The 24,156-nt window shown below is 34.5% G+C and overlaps 1 long non-coding RNA gene and 1 other non-coding gene across 2 annotated transcripts in view; both read left to right on the forward strand.

The window, feature by feature from the left end:
* Positions 1 to 802: 802 nt before the first annotated feature.
* Positions 803 to 24,156, forward strand: part of LOC111093477 — a 72,622-nt gene continuing 49,268 nt past the window's right edge. The window contains exon 1 of the long non-coding RNA XR_005382155.1: positions 803 to 927. This is a non-coding gene — a long non-coding RNA (uncharacterized LOC111093477). The remainder of the gene's footprint in view (positions 928 to 24,156) is intronic.
* On the forward strand, positions 3,847 to 3,950 carry LOC119867132. The gene has a single exon (XR_005382499.1). It is a non-coding gene; the product is annotated as a U6 spliceosomal RNA (small nuclear RNA).

Genomic DNA, 24,156 nt, shown 5'->3' on the forward strand with positions numbered 1-24,156 from the left:
TGAGATGATGCAGATACACATCCAAAATAGGAAAATATCTTGAAAATTCTTCTACCTTCCCTTTTCTCCTTGGCTTAAACCTAATATTTTGTCCTATTGATCCATCTTCTGTACTTCTCAGCCTTTCTCTTAGTTAAGGTCAGAATAGAAAAAAAAAAAAATCTAAAGAATGAAGTGCTAAATCTCAGTAAGTTACCATACCTCCACTCTGCTCCCCTCCTAGATCTGGTCATTCCCATTGCACTGTCCTTATCAGTTCTTATGCCAGATTCCATAAAAGCTCCTCCCATCCCAGAGTTAGTACCTTTTTTTTTTTTTAAGGCTTTTTATTTATTTTATTCATGAGAGACACTTAGAGAGAGGCAGAGACATAAGCAGAGGGAGAAGGAGGCTCCCTGCAGTGAGCCTGATGCAGGACTCAAGCCCATGACCCCAGGATCACAACCGGAGCCAAAGGCAGATGCTCAACCACTCAGCCACCCAGGCATCCCCAGAGTTAGTGCCTTTGGTGACTCTGCAGCATGGCCTATGACTGGTTTTCCACCAAAATGTGGATTGATGTCCTTTAAGCCCTTTTTGTACAGAGATTACTTTCTACCATCCATATGTACCTCTAAAATCATTAAGTGAAAAAAAAAACTTAAAAAAATAAAATCACTAAGTGAAAGAAGGGTAATGTTGCTTTAAAAAAGGACAGTTATTGCCTTATTCCTACAAATGACAAAGAAATAATGAGAAAGAATTTTGTTTGTTTTAGAAAAGGAGATTAAAGAAAAAAACCACTATTTTTCTTCTATGTTAGGCCATCATGAACAGAAACTTTACTTCTAAGCCATAGATGGTGCTGTGAAAGAAAGCAGATGAATAAAGAAAGACAGAAAGAAAGAACGAAAAGAAGAAATTAAGGTCAGAATCCAGTGCCAAAAAGTGAGTTTTCTCTCCAACACTTCAGCTACTTAAATCACTAAACTGGCCCTTAGTGATACTTAGAAAAATTAATTTAGAAAGATTTTCCTTTCTTCTTGCTAAAAGATAGGAGTGTCAGGGAGACTTCCATAATTCCATCACAGTAAAAGATGATGCAATATTGCCAACCCAAACTAAAAATGTAAGACTTTTCATAGAGACATTTAAGTATGCGTTGTTAAATTTCACAGCATTATTGACATAATACTTTTGGTATACAACATGATTGGTGAGCTAGCCTTAGGACTGAAACTCCAGCTGTGACATGATCCCTACCCTTTTGGAACATAACTTGTTCATGAAATGGAGATCGCTCTTATTTTCAGGAAAGTACTGAGGTTTCTCTAATCCAGAATAGTTTAAATATAAGGAAGTGTTCCAAAGGATAGCAATCAAAATGATGAATGAGTCAGATTATTTTATTCATGGAAATACAAATGAAGCATAAATTACCCAAGACAAATTTGCTAAGAAAAAAAAAAATGGGGGAAATTGTGTGATGGTCTGCAGAATGTGAAAGGCACAGACCTCAAGGCTAGAAAAATAATTTAGTGTGATTCAAAGACTAGTAGTACAGATAATAAGAATGTTCAGAGTAAAACAGATGCTGCCTCCTCTGTTGAATAAGTAGCAAAGAAACTACACTAATTTGAACATGGTCTAGGAATCCAAACCAGGTAAAGACTTCAGAATAAATGCTAGTACTGTATTAATATTCTTGTCAAAGGAGATAATACAGCCTAATTAGGTTACCTAGATTATTTAGACATGTCATTTGACCCATTGGAGTCTTCTTTCATGAATATCAGACTCCACCAATGTGCTACCAACTCCCCACCACTGGAAAAGCCTATTAGAAACATCAATGTTTAGGTGGCAAGTTGCTTGTCTTTTTCTCTGGGCATCTAAAAAACAAGTAGATGCATGATAAGCAATTTAAAAATCACAATTAGTTTATTCCCCATGGACAAATAAATAGCAACCCCACATAACCTTAACAGTCTCCAACATTGCCCAACAAAATTATAATATGAAAAATATATGTAATTTTAAATCTTGAAGTAGATACATTTAAAAAAACAAGTAAAATCAATTTATTAATATGTTTGATTTAATCCAATATATTGAAAATATAATTTCATCTTGTGGTACTAGTCACATTTCAGTCCTCAGTAAGCATATGTGGTCAGTATGCCTCAGCATACAGCACAAGTACTAAAAGAAAAGTAGAGGTATAAAACAAAGAAGAAAAAAATGTGCATTGGTCAATGAAGGGACATTCTTTTGGACCCAGGGTAATGAAAATTACGATTGTACTGAACACTACAAGTAACTTCACTGAGAAGGGGAAGGAGGACAATAGGCACTCTGCATGTGAAGTGAAAATATCATTAAAATAATAATTCATTTATGTAATTTGGAGAGGAGCTAATTTTTAAATAAAATTATTTTCTTTAAATCCCCATCAGTGATCAATCAAAAATATATCAAAACATAATTTTAAACATTTTTATAATTCGCAATTGCAATGATGTTAAGATATGATAAGAAAATAAAATATTATTATGAAAATTATTTTAAAATTGTCAAGGACAGCACTTATATTAAGCACTTAAAAACATTTCTAGGACAGTTGAGGATGCCTAGATTTAGACTACCATTGCAGATTATCATTCAGAAATATACCAACAATTTATTTTTTTATTCAATAAAAGTTTCTTTAGTATTTATTCTATTCCAGAGCTGTCTTTTGGCCCTGAGGATACAATGCAAACAAAAACTGGTAAAATCCATGCTCCTCAGGATTAATTAGATACTTAATTCAATTTGTCTACCAAAGCTTTGTTAAACAGTTTTTAAAGAATTTCCTTTTTCCATCACCAACTAATACGATCTAGAATTTGTTCTCTTTAGGGAACATATTCATTGACTGTCAGCCTCAAGAAGTCTGGAACCTGTTTTATCTATCATCTAGTTCATTATATAGCAGAGTGACTTATAGATTATTTAATGAATTAATTGAATCAAATTGAAGTAAATCAAACTTAATTTAATTAGAAGGAATAAAATAAGTGTTACTGCACTGCTAAAAATCCTTACTCAAAAACCAGGAATATCTCCATTAAAAATACTGAAACCAAATGAAGACATTAATTACAAGAAAGGAAAACTTCAGACCAATATCTCTCATGAACATAGGTACAAAAATAATCAACACAATATTACCAAATCTAACATTATATAAAAAGAATTATATACCATGACCAAATGGGATTTATTCCAGGTATATAAGACTGGTTCAACAAATGTTAATCAGTTAGGGTTATCAATCATATAAATAGGCTACAAAAGAAAATTTACATTATCATAACAAATGATGTTTAAAAAAAATTGACACATCCTAACATCAAACACTAATTTGTGATAAAAACTCTAAGCAAATTAGGAATTAAGGGGAACTTCCTCAACTTGATAAAGAACATCTGTAAAGAACGACAGCTAACATCATACTCAATGGTTAGAAACTGGATGCTTAGTAACACTGAAAACAAGGCAAATATATTCCCTCTCAAAACTCCTATTCAACATTATACTACAAGAGCTAACTCATTAATACCAAAAAAATGAAAATAAAGTGTATACAGTATTTGATGTAAAAAATAAAATTGTCCTTGTTTAGAGATGGCATGATTGTCTATGTAGGAAATCCCAAAGAATCATCAAAAAAACTCCTGGAATAAATAAGTGATCATAGCAGAAGTGCAAAATACAAGATTAATACACAAAAGTCAATTGCTTTCCTATATGCCAATGATGAAAAATTGGAATTGGAACTTAAAACACAATACTATTTACATTAAGACCAAAAACAATGCAATACTGTTCACTTTAGCAGCATATATACTAAAATTGGAATGATACAGAGATCAGGATGGCTCCTGTGCAAAGATGACATGCAAATTTGTGAAGTGTCCCATATAAAAAAAAAAGAACAAGAAAATAATATGATTAAGATATAAATTTTTAAAATGTATAGCATTTATATAGAAAAACTACAAAAATCTAATAAAAGAAATTTAGGAATATCTAAATAAGTGGAGAGATATTCCATGTTTATGGATAGGAAGACACAATATCGTTAAGATGCTAATTCTCCCCAACTTGATCTATAGTTTCAAGGTAATCCAAATCAAAATTCCAGAAAGTTATTTTGTGGCTATCAACAAAGTCATCCCCAAAGATTACATGGGAAGATGAAAGACTCAGAATAGTCAACACTGTATTAAAGATGAAAAAGAAGTTAAAAATCTGAGACTGACTACAAGACAATATAAAGCTACAGTAACCAAAAGAGCATGGTTTTGGCAGAAGAACATACACATAAGAAAAAAAGAACATACACATAGATCAATGAAGCAAAATATAGGACCCAGAAATAAGCCCACACAAATAAAGGCTACTGATCTTTAACAAAGCAGAAAAGGCAATTAAATGGAAACAAGATAGCCTTTCAACAAATGATACTGGAATAACTGAATACCCAAATGCAAAATAAATTTAGATTTAAGACTTATACCTTTCAACAAACTAACTGAAATAGATCACAACCAAATGTAAAATGAAAAACTATAAAATTTCTAGAAGATAGTACAGGAGACAATCTAGGTGACTTTGGTTTAAGGATGAGTTTTTAGATGCAACACCGAAAACATGATGATCATAGAAAAAAGTTAGTAAGTTGGTCTTGTTAAAATTGAAAACATCTGCTCTGTGAGAGATAACCTTAAGAGAATGAAAAGACACATACAATGAGAAAATATTGCAAAACATATATTTGGCAAAAGATTTGTATTTAACATATGCAAATAATTCTTAAAGCTCAATAATAAGAAAATAACTCAATAAAAATGGTAAAGCAATCTGAACATACACTTCATCAAAGAAAATACAGATGGCAAATAAGTATATGAAAAATGCTCAACATCATTTTTCATTAGGGAGCTTCAAATTAAAACAACGAGATATCATTATTAGAATGACTGAAATAAAAAAAAGCTGACAACAACAAATGCTGACAACCAAGCTCAGCAACAGGAACTCCTATTCATTGCTAGTAGAAAGATAAGAAGGTACAGCCACTTTGGAAGACAGTTTGGTACTATCTTACAAAGCAAAACATAGTATTATCATATATTTCAGCAATCGTGCTCTTAGGTATTTACCTAATTGAGAAGAAAACATGTACATAAAAGCATCTGCACTCAAATGTTTATAGTTGCTTTATTTATAATTACCCCAAATTGGAAGCAACCAAGATCTCTTCAACAAATTAATAAACAAACTGTAGTCCATCCAAGCAATGGAATATTATTCAAGGATTTTTAAAAATGGCCTATCAAGCCACAAAAAGACATGGAGGAACTTTAAATATTACAAGTGAAAGAAGTTAGCCTGAATAATGCTACATAGTTCATGACTCCAATTACAGCACATTCTGGAAAAGACAAAACTAGAGTAAGAGATTATAAAAAAAAAAATCAATGGTTGCCAGGGCTCAGGGTGAGGTACATGAAAGGAATGAAGAGATGAAACAGAGTGCTCAAATTTTTAAAAATTTTATTTAAAATGCTAAAGAAGGTCAAAGTGACACAGGAGTCCACGAAAAGACCTCCCAAAGGTCAAAGCTGGAACAGCTGGAGCAATAAAATAAAGTAGTCCTGGATCATAACTCAAAGGTTAAAATAAGTATCCATGAGTCCATACTGATATAAATAAATTATTAAATAAATTAACAAATGAGAAAGAAGAGACAAATCTCCCATGCAGAAGAATTCCACAGAAATTAATTAGATATACCATCCTGACAGTTGAGGAAAATAACTCCTCATCCTTAAGTGTGAGCTGCACATGATGACTTCATTCCAAAGAGTGTAGTATGAAAATAGGTGGGAGAAAGTAACAGTGAAGAAACCTAAATAACATTACTTTTGCCTGTTGACCAAGGTCAACGTCAATGGTCATAGATCATGCAGATTGTATGTGCCCTTGATATGAGATGATAAAAATGACACTCTTTACCCCTGTGACCTTCTTCCCCAAAACACATAACTCCCATCTAATAAGAAAAACATCCAATTCCAGTAGATGGTCATCACACTCCCCAAAACTGTAAAGGTTATGAAAAACAAGAAAAGTCTTAGAAATTATCAAAACCTAGAGGGGACTAAGGAGACATGATCCCAGAACAGAAAAGAGGCATTAGGTTAAACCTACAGAAGTCTGAATAAATTATGGACTTTGTTAATAATAATGTACCAATGTTGGTTCATTAATTGTAACAAATTGACTATGCTAATGTAAGATATTAACCATAAGGGAAACTGTGTGGAATTGGGGGTGGTAAAAATATGTATGGGAACTCTCTGTAAGATCAATATTTCATAAAACTGAATCTTTTCTAAAAATAGTCAATTAATTAAGTCAATTAATATTCTAACCTATTGGCACACCATTAAATACAAGTAAGATTAATTTTTGGAACATTACTAATAACCAGACTATGGGCCTTATCAATGCCCACTGAAATCAGTGCCAGAAGATCCAGTCTGAAGAAACTTGCCATCCTTACTCATTTATGAAAATTATAATACTATAATTATCTTTGAAACCAGTTCTTATCAGAATATAAACTATAGCTGACTCTTGAACAACACAGTTTTGAACTGCATAGGTCCACTTACTTGGATTTTTCAATAAATACAGTACAATACCATAAAGTATTTTGTCTTATGATTTTCTTAACATTTTCTTTTCTCTAGTTTATTGTAAAAATATGGTATATAATACATGTAAAATACAAAATATGTGTTAATCGACTATTTATGTCACTAGTAAGGCTTCCAGTCAACAGTAGACTATTAGTAGTTAAGTTTTGTGGGAGTGGGATCCCTGGGTGGCTCAGTGATTTAGCGCCTGCCTTTGGCCCAGGGCGCGATCCTGGGGTCCCGAGATCGAGTCCCACGTCGGGCTCCCGGCATGGAGCCTGCTTCTCCCTCCTCCTGTGTCTCTGCTTCTTTCTCTATGTCTATCATAAATAAATAAATCTTTAAAAAAAAAGTTTTGTGGGAGTTAAAAGTTATATACAGATTTTAGACTATGTGGGGGTTGGCACTTCTAACCCTCATATTGTTCAAGGGTCAATTGTACTCAAGTCTCCTCCATAGTCTTACAACCTAATCCAGCCATTGTCCTAACTCTTTATTCCCATTCATTGCTAATCTAAATTCACAGTTATATTCACTATTTCTACCTCCTTATTTTTCACTCACAGTTCACAGTAATTTGGTTCTTCCAAAGTCTTCCAAAGTCAATGATGGTCTACCTAAACCAGTTGATTATTTTACTTCATTCTTTGGAAGTATCTGATATGTTACCCATTCCTTCCTTTTTAAAACACTTTCTTTAAATAAATAAATAAATAAATAAATAAATAAATAAATAAATAAATCACTTTCTTCCTTTGCATTCATCACATTTAATTTTCCTGGTTTTCTTCCCATCTCTCTCGCATCTTCTTGATGTGTGTATGTGTGTATGTATGATTCTTATCCTGTCCTTAAAAGTTATTATCCTTAAAGTTCAGTTAAGTAAATTCTTTTCACTCTATATTACCCTCTCTATGTGAGTACCTTAATGTTCATGGTTCAACTACTACACGTTGATGTATGGTATTTCCACTTTGCAGCTCTACTCACATATTGAAGTCCAAATGTCGCAGAATAATCTACCATGTCCTCTTTCCTAAACTCCTTATATTATCCATATCCAGACATGGTATCACCATTTTCTACTCAAGGCAATATTCATTATAATCAATTGATTCCAATATTAAATCATTCCTTAATTCTCATCATATCTTCTAAAAAATTTCTCACATCCATCAACTTCTGTCCACCCACAGAACTACCATCGTAGCTCAAATAATCATTGTCTCCTAACTAGATTTCTAAAATAGTCCCTTAGAGGTTCCCACAATTCCATGAGTCCTGGCCTCCAGTCCATTCTTCATTCTGTCTCATCATTCCCTAATTCAAGACACTTTAATGATTCCCCTTTGTTGTTAGTTTGAGATCCAAATGATTTAATTTTGTCTATAGGGCTCTTCATAATTAAGGCCCTGCTTAATACTCCAGTCTACTTTCCTACTTCTTTCCCCACGTCCCTAATCCTGGCTCACACCATGCTAAACTGCTTTCAGTTCCTCAAATGTATATGGCTGCTTGCTCTGCATATATTATTACTCTACCCCACTCTCAGTATCATTTACTCTATCTTAAGAGTTCAGCTTAAATCATGTTTTCAAGAGGTCTTCACTAAATCCTCAAATCCCAGATAGTTGCTTCTCCTATATATAGTCACAGAGCCTTTTACTTCTGCTCTCAACACCCTTAACATACACACATACAATTTTAAATTTCCTCATTACTTATCCATACTGCTAAACTCCAAGCCCTCCAAAGGAAATGAGAACATACCCATTATTTATTAACTCTTCTTAAGAATATCTAGAACAGGGGATCCCTGGGTAACTCAGCGGTTTAGCGCCTGCCTTCAGCTCGGGGCATGATCCTGGAGACCCGGGATCGAGTCCCACGTCGGGCTCCCTGCATGGAACCTGCTTCTCCCTCGGCTTGTGTCTCTGCCTCTCTGTCTTTCATGAATAAATAAATAAAATCTTTTTTAAAAAAAGAATATCTAGAACAATGACTGGCATCCAGACAACATTTGATATATTGACTGATGAAAATATGGATGGATGTTTGCAGTAACTCAGAAAAATACTCTGAAAGGGTTTTAAACTTAGACGTTTAAAAGAAAAAGAAAAACACCTCTCTGGAATGAGTTACTGCTTGCTATTTTCTTAGAAATAGACTTGGTTTCTGTGAGTATGAAAAATTCATAAAGAACACACACTGTATCCCAGGTTTAAAATAAGGATTTTCCAAGACAGTATTATTGCTTGAGGTTGCAATAGTCATGTTAATCACCTAATACCATGTTTGAACTACACATGAATGGACAGCCAAAATTTCAAGACATCAAAGGACTCCAGTTTGATAATAATAGTTTGGAAGCAGTCAGAGAATGGTTAAGGAAGGAACTGTCAGCAACTAAAGGATAACAGAGGGAATTAACCAGTACATATCATGGAGCTATGAAGGCAAATTCAGTATGGGATGTATAAGTAACAGTACAAGCCAGGATGAACCCCTGGCTCCAGCAGCCTTTAGACTTGACAATTGGACAGTCTGGGAAGATTTCAAAACTTCAAGAAATAGACATAGAATAGATAAGGAAACTATGAGCATTAGTAGCAGTAAAACACAGAATAGGCTGAGATCAAAGATACGCTACCATGCCTAAGTACAGGAGAGGATTGACTTAAAGAGTGAAAGATACAGTATTTTCTCTAAATCAGCTTTTTTCATTTAATAGCAACAATGATTAAATAGTTATAGTTTCAAAATGCTTTAATTTTTCTTTTGAAAAAAAAATTTCTTTTGGTTATACTTAAATAAAAATCCTACATAAAAACTACTAGTAAATATTTTACTTCCAAAATGTATTTTTGGGACACTTGGGTGGCTCAGCAGTTGAGTGTCTTCCTTTGGCTCAGGGCGTGATCCCAGGACTTCCGAGTTCGAGTCCCACATGAGGCTCCTCCCAGGGAGCCTGCTTATCCTTCTGCCTATATCTCTACTTCTCTCTCTGCATCCCTCATCAATAAATAAATAAAATCTTTAAAATAAAATAGAACAATAAAATAAAATTTTTAATTATGATATCTTAAGTGACAAAGAAATTGGCACCAAAATAACATTAACAATAAAGTCAATGTTAATACAATTAAAGTAACAGTTTCTTTTGACTTCTACTCTAAAGTCTATTATATTATTCATTATTGACTTTTTTGTACATGAAGATACAATCAAAGAAGGAATTGTTGTTAATATTTTATCAATTCTGAAATTATACCATTACATCTTCCTTCACTGATGTCACCTCCACTTAGATTATTCAGAAAGTAGTTGGGTTGGGAAACAACTATGATTAATTTGTCTCAAATATTTTAGATAATCTAGGATCCCGGGGTGGCGCAGCGGTTTAGAGCCTGCCTTTGGCCCAGGGCGCGATCCTGGAGACCTGGGATCGAATCCCACGTTGGGCTCCCGGTGCATGGAGCCTGCTTCTCCCTCTGCCTGTGTCTCTGCCTCTCTCTCTCTCTGTGTGACTATCATAAATAAATAAAAATTAAAAAAGAAAAAGAAAAAAAATATTTTAGATAATCTAGCTCTAAAGATCCAAATCACCAGGCTTTGGCAAATCACCCACTCTTTTCTGTCTAATTTGACCTGCCACATGTTCAACATCATCAAAAACCTCATGAGTCCACAAGTAAGATCAAGCTTTTCCTTATCTCCTATGTGTTGCATAGTAATAAGCAAAAGAAATTCTCATAATAAGTGCTCAGAAAATACTTGTTTGGTGAATGAGTGAACCAGAAGTAAGAGAATTAACTCTCTAATCCATGGCTCACTTTGTGTCAGGTATTATGCCTAAATTAAAAGAGTGGATTAGAACATACTTGACCACCTATCTTTACACATAATATCAAGCTATTGAACTTTTCATTTCTGAAAGGTGTGAGATACTTGGAATATCTCTCTCTTTTTTAATTCCTTTGTTGATTTACTTCCAGGAGTTCTACATTTTCTTATTATCTCTCTTTTCCTGCAGCCATTTGTGCATATAATTGCTTTTAAACCATAAAGTTGTTGTTACAAATACTGCTCTATTTAATGAAGAAGACAGTACTTGACAGATTAATGATATTAAATTATTTAATAACCTATATCTTTAAATAAATTATAAGAGACACAGTTCATTTGTTTATTTTTAGTCCTCAGACTTTGTATAGGCAGGTAATACATAGGAAAGAATTAGAGCAAACTCATTTCTGCCTCAGGAACTAGAGTTGAGCTCTTCTCCTAACGCTGAATATTTATTTGAATTTCTAAGCAGAGCCAAGCGCCAATCACATTAAAATAATCTAAGCATCTTTAAAATCTAAAGGCCCATTCACTGGGTAAGTTGGACACCCAAAATTTATGGAAATAGTGATTTCATAGAAGCCTGCAGTAACTTGTTCCTTTGCCTAATGTGCTCACTGAACTAAACAACACAGATGCAAAATTTTATGGGAAAATTATATTAGGTAGCCATAAATGGAAACATCTAAACCTTTCAGCCAGTTCAACTTAAATAAAGAACAGTGAGCATCATGAAATAAAACTTATAATTAGGTTTATGTTCTCTAAAGACTCGCCAATCCTAATTTTAGAAAACAGGCCTAACTGTTCATTTAAATTTATAAAAAATGAGAATTTGCTTAAGTGTTTTCTATTTATGCCTTTAATTCTCAAATTCAATTAAATTTTAATCTTAGAACTTCTTATGTCTTGGGCTTTTTTCTATAGTTTATTGAACTTAATATTCTGAGGGTGGGGTTTTGTGCATGTATACTTGTTTGGTTTTGTTTTTACTCAATACAAATACACTCCATCTAATTTCCTTTCCATATTTCCATTGGTTTTGTAAAATAACTGGAAGCATGTGTATAGACTTGAATGGAATTCTTTGTATATACCTGAATTTTTAGTGAGAAATTTTCACTTGATGTTTATGAAATAAATGTTTTTTTAAATTTGTAGATAAGTTTTAGAATCTCATCATTCTTCCCTTATGGATATAATACCTGAGGTGCCTGGGTGCCTCAGTCATTTGAGCATGTGACTCTTGGTTTCAGCTCAGGTCATGCTCTCCGGGTCAAGAGATTGAGCCCCACATCAGGCTCCACACTCAGCACGGAGACTGCTTGGGATTTTCTCTCTCCCTTTTCTTCTCCCCATCCTCATACTCATGTACATGCTCTCTCTCTCAAATAAATAAATAAATCTTTGAACTGGATATAATCCCTAACTTTCTAAAATATATTTATCTATTCAATTTATGCTATGTTTATATCAGTTTGACATTCACTATCATTTTTATAACATTTTTTTTAATTTCAGCACATAAATAGGTGTCCCATCAAGTATATTTATTCAAATTTGGATACTATGACAGTAAGTATTATAATTGCTACAGCCACAGAATAAACTTTGAGTCATAAGACTTTTTTTCCCTACATGGTGGTGGCTAGGTGCTCGTCATTTGGGTATGAATGTTCAAAACTGGCAGACTAGAAGAAAAATTTGAAAACTATTATTTTTTAAATGTATTTTCTAATTTAGAGGAAAAATAAAAAACAAGAAAAAATATATTTTCTGAGCAACCTCTAAAGAAATGAATGCCTTGGGTAAACTTTATTACTCACAACATTTATTTTTATTTTTTTAAGATTTTATCTATTTATTCAGGAGAGACACCAGAGAGAGAAAGGCAGAGACACAGGCAGAGGGAGAAGTAGGCTCCATGCAGGGAGCCCAATGCGGGACTCGATCCCAGGACCCCAAGATCATGCCCTAGGCCATAGGGCAGGCGCCCAAATGCTAAACCACCCAGGGATCCCACAACATTTATTTTTAATACATTTTGTATCTTGGTTTGTTTTCCACATTTTATACAATTTTCAGCTCAGGCCTGAAGTCAAAGTTCTCATGGCTGCTTATATCTGAGTGGGCATTGATTTTCTTTCTCTATATGTAGTGTTCTCTCTCTCTCTCTCTCTCTCTCTCTCCCCTAATCTCCTCTTCTTGTAGGACACAAATTGTATTGGATTAGAACCCACCCTGATGGCTTCAGTTTAATTAATCACCTTTTTAAAGGGCCTATCTCCAAATACAGTCATATTCTGAGGTACTGGGGGAACCTCAGTAAATGACTTTTGGGAGAACACTATCAAGCCCATAACTACCACAAAATTCTAATCACCTCAAAGTATATTTACCCAAGGATCCCCAAACCCCAGAGGCAATCTTGATTCCCAATTCCCTCCCCGTTCAACTGTCCAACTCTCTTCTCTTTCTGCCTTCAGCTGCCTATCTCCCAACTCTACCTCAAATTTAATCTCCTAACCAGCACCAAGGCTAGAGTGGAAGACTCCCATCTATTTTCCTTGATAAGCATTTGTGGTGCATTATATGTGGGACCCAGACAAATATGTCCTGATTTTTTTAAAAGAGTTGTTTAAGTTTGTAAGTTTACTTTAAGGCAGGATGACAGAAAGACCTCCCTGATGAAGAAGTTTAAATATCCTCTTTCTGATAAAGCTAGCTGATTAACAAGTTTGTTGCCCAGGATATCCAAAGGTTGGAGTCAACTGGTTGGAATAGTATTGGCTAAGAAACTAATTTTGAAATCACTTCAAGTTAGGTCACATCGGTGGCTCAGTCGGTTGAGCACCTGATTCTTGATTTTGGCTCAGATCATAATCTCAGAGTTGTGAGATCAACCCTCGTGCCTGGCTCCACACTCAGCAGGGAGCCTGCTTGAGATTCTCATTCTCTCTCTGCCCCCCCCTTCTCTCTCTCTCTCTCTCTCAAATAAATAGATATATCGTTTTTAAAAAAAGAAATCATTTCCAGTTATTCTCTTTTTTTTTTTTTTTAAGAGACATGCAGAGACATAGGCAGAGGGAGAATCAGGCTCCATGCAGGAAGCCCAATGTGAGACTCGATTCTGGGTCTCCAGGATCACACCCTGGGTGGAAGGTGGCACTAAACCGCTAGCCACCCGGCCTGCCCTCAAGTTATTCTTTTGTTCAAAAAAGTTCTGAGGTTGCTTAGAGTTGTACACATGCTCATGAAGATATCTGATTGTAAGAAGCTGAAGGCTTCTAAACATCAAAGAGAGTGATTTTAAGCCACTACAATTTAGCCTTGAGAATAAACTTTGTGTAGAAGAAATCAATCTTAAATTAAAACACAGATAATACCTAGAAAAAGACATCAATCCATGCTCATAGAGTGTATCTTGAAATCTTGCTTATGATGGTATTTTCTTCCAATATATAGATAATCTGAGGTTAACAAGTACTCTGTTATAATTTTAATAAACAATTTTTATGTATTTTGTCAAAAATATATCATTGTTATGCTGGATAGTTTGTGTTTAGCCTTATCACAATATCCTGCATTTGAGTAGTACAGAACTGCTAAGGTTACTGCTTTAGTGAAAGACATTAAATTTGGCAAAGTGGTTTGGAGAAATCAACAAATTCCTAAAGATCTGGCCTTCAGATCCAAACCTTTCTTATCATCATAGGTGTGAAGCAAAAGCTCCTTTCTGAGTCCAATGGCGTCTTAAAAAGACATAACCCTCCACCTACTTCCACTACCTCAGTACTGCTCTTATCCTTTCATCTCCTGTCCTCTCAACCTTTATCTCCATGCTCCCATTAAATTCTAATGCCTGCATCTGGTCAGAGTACAACACAAATGATAGTTAGCAAACACCTAGATAACCAGTAAGTCAAGGTCCCAAGAAAGCCCCTTTATGTTTTTCTTTACGAGAAAAAATGCAGCTGCAAAAAAGGTAGATTTCATGAAATGGGAAATGGAAAACATATTGTATGCATTTAAAATGGATGATTTGAATATAAAGAAAATCTCTTTCTCCCTTAGTTCACTCTTCCACCACAATGAGGGTATGAAACTTTAGAATGAGTCAAGAGGGTCATAAGACATGAGAAAGTTTTCAACTATTCCAAATCATTATCCATATGTGGATTTTAAAAACCATTACTCCTATGAGATTGTTTTTCATTTCTAAGACTCCATAGGGCATTCTTTGGTCTTACATCCTATATTCTTCCTTTGTTTGAATGTTATATAGCAGTACAAAAACTCCATAGTTCTTTCTGATGAATACCTTTATTACTTGGGAATATGATCCTCATCTCAGAAGGACTTTGTAACATTCGATACAAAGGTCACCACTGCTATATTGCTTACAAATTACAATTTTTAATAGCCCTTCTGCCCTACTCTTTACCCCCATCACCCATATATGCCTAGCATGAAAAGAAGACCTGTTCTTCTGGCAGGATGAATATGAAACACTAAAGTTTTTGTTTAAATGAAAATTATTTTCAATGAGGCTTTTTGTTAGTTCAATTAATGTATACAGAAACTTGATGGAAGCAATAAGACATGATAGCCATATAGAAGAAAAACTTTGATCTCTCTCTGCCATATCTAGTTGAGCTAAGTGAAAGCTCTCATGCATACAAAAATAATGATGATTAATAAATAATTATGAAGAAGTTATCTAGACTGGCCCCTAGTATTGCAAATTCAAAGGCCTGTAGAAACCAGGTTGACTATGAGGCAACAAGTAGACTAGAGAACATATGTCCATCTGGTTGAGTACCCACTATTGACTCTACAATATTCATAGAAATGCAGTCCTTGATTTGCCAATTCTGGCTTTTCAAAAACATAATATCAGATTTTGTACATGAAATCTATCCATTTATAAATGTTGGCCATAACTCAATAAAAAAACAAACAAAAACAACTCTATGAACTAAATCAAAAACATCTGCAGGGCAGATTGCTAACAGCCATCAGTTTGTAAGTCCTACTCTAGACCAGTGACTTTGAACCTTGTGCCACCCAGGTGCCTCTCAAGTACTATTTAAATCTCTTGGAGTTATAAATGTTGTAAGAATAAAAACAAGTTTTCAATAAAAAATAAATGTACAGGGGCACTTGTGTGGCACTTGAGCACCTGCCTTTGGCTCAGGTCATGATCCCAGAGTCCTGGGATTAAGTCCCACATCGGATTCCTATGGGGAACCTGCTTCTCCCTCTGCCTATGTCTCTGCCTCTGTTTCTCCATTAATAAATAAATAAAATCTTTAAATGAATGAATGAATGTACAATTCAGTTGTCTTTTTCTTTTAAGAGGTAAGTACACATTGGTCACCAGGCCTGTCCCATGCTGGTACCACGGAAGGAAGAGATTGCTCTGAGAGTCTGTGTAGCACATCCCACATGGCTCCATCTTTCACATTGGTATCATCTGAGTTTTTGAGACCCCACGTATCACCATGCTCACCTCAAAGACTATTCTTTTATATGCACATTTCACTCTAACAAGTTGGAGAAAATATGATTTGGCTGAGAATTCTAAAGAAAGCCTCTTCCATAGAATGGGCAGCCCCATCCTGTGGAAACATGCATCCCCTAGTCATCAGATGCAACTTCATTCCTCTGAACCTCATCACTTTCTTCCTAAAGCAAATGTCCACATCTTTGCAAAACAATGTGTCATTTAAAAATATTTTGTGGGTGTCTGGCTGGCTCAGTCAGTTAAGCATCTGCCTTCAGCTCAGGTCATGATCCCAAGGTCCTGGGATTGAGCCCCACATTGGGCTCCTTGCTCCACTGGGAGCCTGCTTCTCCCTCTCCCTCTCCCTCTGCCTGCTATGTGTGCACATGTGCTCTCTCTCTCTCTCTCTCTCTGAACAAATTTTAAAAATTTTTATAAATAAATAAAAATATTTTTGAATAAAATAAGGTACACAGAGACTAATGCAAATAATAATGTTACATTTTCAAGTTCACTATTATATTTTTAATTTGTTTCTTTTTGAAATTTACTCCTTATTTTTCTTTCAAGATAACTTCTCCTACATTCCTTTACCACAAGCTCTTTCTTTTCTATCTTTCCTCTTTCTTTTTTTGCCTTCTCTTTTTCTACTTTTTTTCCCTTAACGGACACGAAGGTGAACATGAGAAGAAATCCACATTTATCTATTGAAATAAACCTCATATTCATCATAAATGAAAAGACAATCTAAAAAAATTATATATATATAACACATATATTCATGTACACAATCATACATGTCTTAATATTTAATATATCACCTAAGGGTGGATTTGGCTTCAAGTGACAAAACATCTAAGAATGTCTTAAACAAATAAAACTTACTTTTCTCAATAAGAAGTCCATAGGTAGGCTTTTCCTAACATTAGTTTAGCTATTCTGAAATACCATCAGGGACCCATGCTCTTCCCATTCTCCTCCTCTACTATTTTAATGGTTTTGACTTTCATCTTCTTGCTTGTTACCTCTTCGTTACAAGCTCCAGCTCATGCTGGAACCCCAGACATCACATAAACACTATAAAAGGAAAGAAAATATGAACAGAATACCAGCTGCTTTGCCCTTTCATCAAGAAAGATAAAAGCTTTCCCAGAAACCCTTGCGGACACTCACTTTGATCTTATTGGTTAGATTTTAACCTTTCAAGTCATTAGAACTATGTTACATGGCCAAATCCAGCTGCAAGGGAAATTAGGAAAGAGAATATACACCTAGATTTATTGCTGCATCAAATGACTCATGTTTTGTTACCATGAGTAAGTAAGAAGAGAAAAATAGGTATTAAGAAAGCAAATAACAGGATTTGCCATAGTGACCTATTTAAAGGATAGCAAAAGTAGTCCATATTGTCAGATACGCCATCTCAACTAGGCTAATAGAGGACCCAGTAAGACCCTTAGAAACCCATCTGAAGAATAAATTTATCCCTAACTAGAATAATTATTGTTCTTAGTGGAGTGAGTACCTGTGATGTGCTTTGATCCTTTGGGAAAAAAATGTCTTCGCATGTAATAATTTTCCTTACCAAAATTTGTGCCCCACTGAATTAGTAATACTTATAAAGAAGCATTTGCTTTGCAAAGGTAAATTTGAGCCCAGATTATTCATATTTTACCAATTCAAAGTAAATAGAGTGTGAATGTGCTATTACTACATGGTTTTAAAACAAAGCATGATAATTAATTCAGAGTGTTAAATTCAGATATTGAGCTTGGGTATTTAGTAACACACGAACAGTATTGAACTCCCATTGAAATGACAAATTATTTCATTTCAAATCCTTTATAGTTTACAATGTCCTAATAATGCAGTTTTCACTAAATTGCAGTAGTCAAACCTGTTGAAAACAGCATTTATACACTATTAACAAGTCATAGTAGCACACATTGCCAGCAAAATAATAATGGTGATTTCAAGTAAGCCTAACTTCTGATTTCTAAGATTGGTAAATTCTCTCTAGGAAGAAATTGCTTAACTCATATACTCCCACTGTTGCCTTCCTTTTCTAAATATTCTGGAATGTACAGATGTGAAGAAGCTAAATGTATATGAATCACTTTTATTTTTTCTCAATTATGCCATACTTTTCAATTTCTCCCTCTCTCCTCTCAGGTCTTCTCTGTACTATGCAAATTTTCCCTTACCTCAACTTTCTACAACTTCCTATCCTTCTTTTTCCTCCTCATTTTACCAATCTCACCAATTGTCTTCCTTTTAAATTTCCTTTAAGTGTGTTTCAGGCCTCTCAGAAAGTCAGCAGCAGAACCAAAGGGAAGAGATCTGGTTCTATAACTCTAAGGCAGCGTGCTGCCCAAGTGCACCTTATAATTTGGTGTTGGCTGGTACATGAGTAACAATCTAAATTACCAACATACTGCCTTAAGAGCTTTAGGATTTCAGCTGGTTTTTGTTTATTTGTTTTAAGAAAATTTTTCAGCTCTTTACCCCTTTTTCTTATTCTCACTTTGTCTTTTTTCCCCTTTCAATTATGTTATTGTTTTTAGATACTTGATACCAAATTATTCAAATTAAACTTAAACTGACTGAGAGGATTTTAACTTTTTGAAAATGGAAAGCCTTCTGGGTAAAAGCCAGCTCCCATCTCTCCCCCGCTGTCACCCACACAAACCTATCTATCCAGTAAAAGGCTAAAGTAATAGATTCTGAGATGGGCTGCAAAGAAGTGGGGGATTTTTTCCAAATAAAATTCTTATTATTCTTTAGGCCTCTTTCAAGAACCAAAGTATGTGTCATTAAATTAATCTTTAAAGTGCCTCTTTAAATGACTAACAATTCTCATTTCAACTGTTATGGCATAAAATTTAAATGCAATTATACACAAAGAAATTGCCTTCTTCCTTTGTACCTGATAATGACAAGGTCATAAACTGCCCTAAATCTATATTCTTTGCTTAGCCATTTGCAATATAGTTTATTGTAGGTATTAAGTGCTATTTAATGAAATAGCTTATAACATTAAGAAAGTGTTCTGTTCTCTAGAGGTAAAATGGTAGTAATTCAGACCTTCACTCAAAAGCATTTTGAAAAATGAAGGTTCCAACTTGGTTATCATATGTGAATTAATTGTGTAGCTATCTGAATACTTCCTCTGTCACTCTCCACATTTCTGGATTATCAAAACAGAGCCTGAAGACACAACTTTGCCTTTCTGAGAAGAGGTCTTAATCATGACTACTAGATATTTTTTGTTCAGTTTATTCACATACTCATTCCCTTATGTAACACATGGAATCTGCTTATGTTTTGCTTATGTTAGGAAGAAAAGGTCACAAAGAAATAGGCTGTCATAATCAAGTCAACCAAGGAGTATAGTAATCACTTTAGCAACTAATTACATTGCAATTCCTAAAACATACCAAATAACTTACAAGAAAAAAGTGAGGAGGAGTCTAATGGCCTGAAAATTAGAATGTATTGGTTTTGAAAATGATTTTTTTTCCTGGAACTGGAAATGACTTTGAAGATAATCTAATACAGACTCCTTACTTTGTGTGACTGAAATCAGGAGAGGCAAAGTGACATCCCTGCAGTCCCCGGCTTGTTCCATCACTTGAATTGAATCCAGATTCACATGAGGGCTATTTTCCCAGTGACCTCCCACTGAATCTGGTGTCTGAGACAATGTCTTCACATTCTTCCATAGATGCCATATGGACCTGATAATATGCACCCTATGGTTTTAAAACATGGCCATTTTCCACAGGTGGGGAACTGAACAGTATGAACATGATAACTGTCTTCAGTAAAGCTTTCCATTGAAGGAATGCATACAGTAATATTAATGTGAATAAATATCCAAAGCTAAGGTGTTTCTAAGAGTGTGTGTCATAAGTTTTCAAAACTCATAAGAATACTCAAATCAATATTAATGTCTATGTTGGTTTATGACCTGCCAAATGTGAATTCTCTTCTCAAATACACACATGAATTTTCTGTTGATTATTATTTGACAGGACACATTTTACCTGCAGCAAAATCCAACATTTTACTACCAGCAGCATTATTGGAAAGCTAATCAATACTTTTTGTTAAAGCTTCAGGCAAGAAGCTAATCGTATGCAACACTGATGGATGGAAAATATAAAATCTAATTTACATGTTTCTGGCCCCCTTTAAAATGGTAGTAGGGTTATAATTATCAGGTAAGATTAGCCATTGAACCATGAAGTTTTGGTTTATCTGTTAGGACATAGGAGTTTCAGCAAGCATTGATTATGCCTCTGACATTATTTTCCACACATAATGAGATGGTCATTGTCAGGTTAGGTAAAAGAGTAACTGAGAACTCTATTTTGGCTCACAAAGGTGAAACAACAGAAACCATCCAAGAGACTAAAATCTGGCTTTTGACTCAATTTAATGAATGAGAGCTTGAAGAGGAAACTCATATACTAATACAGAGATTCAAAATTACTCTATCAGCAGACCTCCAGACCAAGAAAAGAAAGCTTATATGTGATTAAATTGGAAAAGTATACATTTGCATGGGATAATTACTCACCTTTAGTCACACACTTTAGACCTATAATTCAAAAGTGCAGGAAACCAGGATTACATTATATTTTCCAAAATGCTTATTCAGTAACTTAAATATTATAGAATAGGTGACTATAAATGCTTCTAAGAACTTAAAAATTGTATCATTTCTCCTGATTATGTGTTTTAAAACTTGACTCTCAGAAATAACAAGATACTGTGATCACATTTCACAGAGATAACAAAGACAGGAAGCCAACATGCCACATGAACGATTAGTTCTTTAATCACGTTCTCCTATTGCCTGTATTTTTGAAATGTTGATATTCATGTTGCATCTATCATATATTACCCAGGCTCAATCAACAACTCACCTCTTTAAACTATTAATGATAAACTAAAGCATTTATTAACATAATGGTTGATTTACATCTTAAACCTAATTCCCAATCTAACACTTTAATATAAAACCAAGCACTGGAATAAACAGCATTAGCTTTTCCTTGCTAAGATACCAAGGGTGGCTTTAAAATAAGTCAGTTTACTGCTGTAACCTATGAATTAATGTGCCTTATAAATATGCCTTGTTAACTGATTAATGAAATGCTTATCATTGCAAATTGTAAATTAGATTGAGGCAGATGGATAGATAAACGAATCTATTTAAAATGTACTTCCTTCCTATTGCATTAAACTAGACCTTATTTTGGGCTTGGATAATAATAAGTTTTCAGATAATTTGAAGTAATTTTCTGCCGTGAGCACTGATCACACCCTCAATCAGCCTTAGTGACTAAAATGAACATTGTTCTCCACCTCTATCCTCAACACATTAACTGAAAATTGATTTTTTTTTTTTTTTTTACTCCTTTTTCCAGAATGGTGCAATCAGCAGGTGATCACTTCAGGAAGAAGACCAATGTGTTCATTCAGGTTCTTTTTGTTTTTCCCAGGCTCCTAACAATGATGGCTTGTGATGTATATGGCCTACAAATTCACTATAGACGTCAGTTGGTTTTCATCAATGATCCTTCTTCTTGCACCTATTTTCTTAATAATCCCCTTGTGATTTCCACCCACCTCTATTTATGTAGCAAAAATGTAGTTAAGTGCTTGCTATAGAAAGCCATGAAATGATGTTTTGAAGGAAAGCACAGTCTACATGGGAAATATATAAACATATGATTTAGTGAAATGCAATATAAAGACTACTGAACCTGGGTTTGAAGAAAAGGAGTAGGGAAGAAATCATTTGAATAAAAGTTGAATGAAATTTTGTGAAATGTCTCAGACTGCAGAATATTTCATGCAAAAGGAAAAGTTTGAGCAAATAACATTGTGTTTAATTCCCCTTGCTTAAAATTCAATGTAAGTCAAATGATATCCCTACATCTTTTCCCAAAAAATAGGTAGAGTGAATAAAAAAGCACTCCTAGTGGAGATACTCAGAACTAAAAAAGAACTAAAGTCAACAAAATAAAAGATAAATAAAAAAAAAAAAAGATAAATAAAGCAGAAGGAAAAGAAACAGTCCTCTTAGAAGAAATGAAGTAGATAAAACAAAAGCAACTTGGCTTTGAAATTGCATATCTGTATTGGTCAGTGGAAAAAGTTCAAACTTCATTCTAAAGCAAGATGGCTCCAGGTCAGAATGTGTTATTATATGCTTATGTGAAATTTTTGTAAGACTGGGAGTTTTCATAAACACATCTTACCATTTTAAAGATGTGCCTGTCATGATGTATTTAAGAAGATAATAAAATATTTGTGGAAAGAGAATAAATTGGGAATGGAGGATGATAGAGTTGCATCTAACTGACAGAGAATAAATTCAAAACCTAGTCCCAAATGATATGGAAAGAACTAGCTTAAATAAAGACTTGGGAAAAAAAAAAAAAAGACTTGGGTTGGAGAAGACCATGCCTATCCATTTTCCAGTTTTGAGTTCCTTCATAAAGTGCTAATTTATTCATTTTGAAAACAAAGAAATAATACCCGTCATATCAATTCACCCAAAGTATTTATTATGCACTACTCATTGTACATGCTAACTGAACATTGCCTTGTAATGGATAAGTGCAATGCCTGCATACATACTGGTAAAAGAAATACCTAGTATCCCACACATGGGCAATTGACTAACCGCCGGCCTGATAACCCAGTGCACCCTACCCTATCATGCTTTGTACCTGTCCTTTGAAAACTGTTGATCCCTTAATTTGAACTTTACCATAGGCACCGCTGCCTTCAAAGACCAAACAGACATATTTCTCTATTTTTGCTCTCAATGTTTATCATCTGCTAATCCTCTGGCTGTGTACCCAATGCTGAGGAAGGGATTATTACTCCATCTCACTCCAGACCACATCCTTATTGGGGCAGTAGAGACCACTGCTGTGGGATGGACATAAAACTGTAGTGTAACAGGTACTGCAGGTCCTAAGATGATCATACCCAGGTACTCATTTTCTAATGAGTAACATAGGAAGAAGTGTCTAATTCATTGACATGAGTGTTTTTAAAGCATATATTTAGAAATAAAAGAGGATGAATGAATTTTAAAGAATATCTGAGAGAGAAGACAGACATTGCAATGTGAAGACTAGGAAGATAAACTGCCAAAGCACCAGGGAAAAGACAAAATGATGTGTCTGAACAACTACATACATTCTTCTGATAAGGACAACATAGATAATTCCTATAATTTTTTCTACAAGCAACTACTAATAGTTTGGGAAAAGAAAATGAGTTAGGATATGAGTTACAGGACTAAAACTGCTATAAAGAATAATAGTAGCTAAAAAGACTAGAAGAGATTGTTGAGATAAAAGACTGCCAAATGACTTTCTTTCAGAATCTAACTTAGATTAAAAATCCAGAGTGCTCACGGTTCTGCAATTTTCCCAGCATCACTTGTCAATACTAGAATCAAAGACTAAAACAGAAAATAGGGAACCCTGGGTGGCGCAGCGGTTTAGCGCCTGCCTTTGGCCCAGGGTGCGATCCTGGAGACCCGGGGTCGAATCCCACGTCGGGCTCCCGGTGCATAGAGCCTGCTTCTCCCTCTGCCTATGTCTCTGCCTCTCTCTCTCTCTCTGTGACTATCACAAATAAATAAAAATAAAAATAAAAATAAAACAGAAAATAGACACAATGAAGTTTGAAAAAAGATTTGATAGAGGAAAAAGACAAGAGAGGAGTAAACATATGGGAAGGGAGGACAAAGAGGCTTCTTGTCTCAAATTATGTGACTTTAGATGCACCTTATAGACTCCAAAGCCCTATGAATTTGGGAGGTATTTTCTTTATTATCAATTTATTATTACTGAAATATTGCATGTATGTACCCCATACCACCTGGAAAACGGTTACAGGTTTTCCAGAACAAGAGAGAACATACACTTTCATTTCAATTCACAAAAAAACTTAAGTTTCTAGAATTGAGACCTAAAATTTGCCCTGGAGAAGCTTACTGTCAATTATGGGAGACAAAGATGTAATTAGTGCACATTAAAA

The sequence above is a fragment of the Canis lupus genome, chromosome 31 (genome assembly GCF_011100685.1).
Source record: "Canis lupus familiaris isolate Mischka breed German Shepherd chromosome 31, alternate assembly UU_Cfam_GSD_1.0, whole genome shotgun sequence".
Taxonomy (NCBI): domain Eukaryota; kingdom Metazoa; phylum Chordata; class Mammalia; order Carnivora; family Canidae; genus Canis; species Canis lupus.